This window comes from Pinus tabuliformis, chromosome 3_2 (genome assembly GCF_031772625.1).
Source record: "Pinus tabuliformis cultivar Carrire ecotype Pingquan chromosome 3_2, CPIR1, whole genome shotgun sequence".
NCBI classification, from domain to species: domain Eukaryota; kingdom Viridiplantae; phylum Streptophyta; class Pinopsida; order Pinales; family Pinaceae; genus Pinus; species Pinus tabuliformis.
The window spans coordinates 541,824,805-541,828,380 of NC_142302.1; the positions used below are offsets into that span (position 1 = coordinate 541,824,805).

The following is a 3,576-nucleotide window of genomic DNA, read 5'->3' on the forward strand; positions in this document are numbered from 1 at the left end:
GGTTACCACTTTTGGTTTTTCCTTCCCTTCGCATGGATAGGTACTTTTAGCTTGTGCTTCTATAGTTTTCTTACCTTTCTTTTGGGTGGCGTGACTGCTGCAACACATACAAAGATCCACTAAAGCACCCATTATCATTAGATAGCTAATAAAAATTATATCACAAACATCTTATTAATGTTTTCATTTTGGTTAAAACAAACTACAAGCTAAATGGGCTTTAATGATTCATAAAAAAAAATCAAGGATGAAAACACCATGCTACCTAAGAAGAATGGAAAGATAAATCATATAACAAAAGGCTCCAAATAATGTTCCAACTGAATTCAGGGCAAACCATCAGTGTGGAGGGAAAATACTCAATAACTCCCCTAGGTCATGGGTTGAATTCCTACAAACTACCTAATAAATGTAGTAAACATCTCACGGGTACATCTAAGAAATATGATGCTTGTTTGCATAGGATCCATCGTGGAGCTAGTGGGAGATGACACCAAAACCTATAAAATTCAACCCTCCATCGATACAAAACCCATGGAAATCCATGGAGAAGTTTCTTCAATTCAAGCCCCAATAGATGACAGCTCCTGGGGAAATGTTTTGACAACTTGAATGCAAGCACAAAGACATCGTCATAGTCTTCATCGACTTCTCTTGAAAAAGTTGGTTGTCATATTTGTCTTCATAGGATCTTTTTGAGAAAATCTTGTTGTTAAACAAGCTTAACGCTGAAGCTCCCATGTTTTTCCCAAAGCACAAGTCTTCATTCACGTCGTAGGATTGAGCCTTCCAAGCTTTGCTGAACATCCACTACTAGAGCAGTTTTTTGAGTAGAAGATCTTGGAGTTTGAGTAGTTTTTTGAGCAAAAAATCTTGGAGTTTGAGCCGAAGAGCATAGCTACCCCCTCTCATTCCTCAAAGGCCATTCTCACAGAGGAATTGAAACAAAAGGGTTGTGAAGTAGGTTGAATTCTATTTTGATGATGCAAATCTACCCATTGACAAATATTTTATGAAGTTTGTGAAGAAGGATCTGGAAGGATTTGTTCCTACTCTAGTTGTGGCATCTTTCAACAAAGTAAAAAGCCTTGTTAGCAATCATTCATTAGTGGCAGCTACGTCAAGGAAATATTTGTAACTGGTTGTAAGTGAATATGGAAAGAAAGTGATGCGACTTCACCTGTCAAAAAATACTGACATTGAGGAGGAGGTGCATTCTTGTACTTTTGTTTCAGGACACATGCCAAATGATTACTCTATTCAAAATCTGGAGAAACATTTTGGTCTTATTGGCAATGTAAAACTTGTGCATGTTTTCCAACCTCAAAGATATGATTTGGGCCAAGTTTCAATGAAGTCCCATAGAAATGATATGTTTTTCAGTAGCAAGTTGCATGCACTTGCAGAGTATGAGACTACTGAACAAGATGAGAAAGTTGATGCAAACCTAAATGATGGAGGAAACTAGAGAAGTGGTATTCAAGTGTAGGTTCTCTTAAAGAAAATGGGTAAGTATGGACACCAAACAAAGGGATGACAATTGGATAATGTTGATGTACATGGTGAAGAGGAAGATGCGAACAACACATCTGATACAGGAAAGGATAAGAAATAGAAAGTTACTGCACATCATTTAGACTGGCATTATTAGGTTGAGGGAGACACACATCACCCAAATGAAATAAATGGAGGAAGAAAAGGCATGGGACAGGTATGAGGGAAGACTCATGGGTGTTTGAAGTATCATGGAAATGGGGGTGGCCATCTAGTTGGTACAACATCAATTAACAGTTCTAGTAGCAGTAAATTTGTGGTCAAGAAACCTCTAGGACCAATAATGCCAGATGGAACACGAGGCTTTACCATGGGTCATGGTAGGCCATTAGATGATAGAAATTTTTACAACCATTTTTCATAGATGATCTCATTGGGACACAGAAATCTGTGATTTCTCTATTGTGAACTACTTTTATTTTTTGCACCTTAGAGATGGTACTGAGTTTCTAGTTTACAAGGAAATAATTAACAATATTCCATAAACCCATGTGCTATGTAAATATGACCATAGTATTGAAACTATGGTATGAATATTAGAATCAGTACATGTGTAATGCAAATGGGTATGGCATTTGAATAGCTAGGCCAAATGCTACAGAAAATCAAGACTCATATTGGAGGTAGAGGAGGTTGAGTGATCTAAACAATTCCAAGGTATATTTATCCTTTGGGGCCTAATTATAGAGTAGGAGGAAATTACTAGGGCTTGGCAGAGGGAATCGATGTATTGTTCTTGGGTAGTAGGAGGAAACGACTAGGGCTTGGCAATGGGGATTGACGTATTGTTCCTAGGCAGTCATTCGCAATGGATATGGTTTTGTTCAAATGGAGGAAAATAATCATGTGAATGGTAACCGACCAAATGGGTATGTTGAGATAAGAATAAATGATGGGATTAATTATGATACTTAAGGATGATATTAGTTTATACTTATGATGAAAATCTTGAGATTTCCATTAAGATTTCATAGAAACATTTTCTCAAAATCAATTGACAGTGGCTAATCATTGGCATTTCTAACAAAATTATTTTTTTCCTTGCGCAATATGGCTAGAGTTTTTTTATTAAAGCCCATCATAACAAGTGCTTCAATGGATGTCTTTCCTGACGAAGAATGAAAATGAAAAGTGGAGCAAAGATTGCTCTTGTCAATATTCAAAATAGCTAAATAGATTACATTGTAAACATCAATAATAAATTTTTGAAGTAGAACTCGACACCCATGGAGTAGAACTAAATTAAAATTGAACTGGCTATGACACCTAGAAGACAACATAATCAAATTTGATGACACCTGACAAACAATGAGATTAATATCTCAACATCCCCTCTTAATATCAATTGTTACATGTAGAGAACTTACAATGCCTAATTTTTCTCTTTGAAATTCAAATACATTCTTTCCTAATGGCTTTGTGAAGATATTTTCAATTTGATCTTTGGAACCATAAAAAGAAAGTACTATGTCCCCATCATTGACAATCTCACAAATGAAATGAAAACATGTGTCAATGTGCTTTCTCCTTTTGTGGAAAACATGATTTTTTGATAAAGAAATTGTTGAACTATTATCATAGTAAATTGGAGTTGGATCCTATTGAACATTTGATAGATATTCAATAATCTTCTCAACGACACTACTTGACAAGCTACTAAATTTGTTGCTACATATTCTACCTTTGTAGAAAATATTGAAACAATTTACTGTTTCTTGGATGCCCATGAAATTAGATTGGTTCCAATATGAAAAGCATACCCTTAGGTGCTTTTGAGATCATATAAACTCCCTACATAATCGTTGTCTATATAACCTGAAAGTGAACCATTTTCAGAATGAGTATAGGACTAACCATAGTCTATGGTCCCTGCAATATGCCTTAAGATCCTTTTTGCAACCTTCCAATGAGAAATATTAGGTGACTGCACAAACCTGAAGACAAAAATTGTTGCAAACATGATATTAGTTCTAGTTGCATTTGGATACAACAAACTACCAACTAGAATGTTATACAATGTGG

At 35.6% G+C, this 3,576-nt stretch overlaps 1 pseudogene; it reads left to right on the forward strand.

Moving 5' to 3' along the window:
* Positions 1-444: 444 nt before the first annotated feature.
* On the forward strand, positions 445-1,918 carry LOC149181643 (la-related protein 6A-like; annotated as a pseudogene).
* Positions 1,919-3,576: the final 1,658 nt, after the last annotated feature.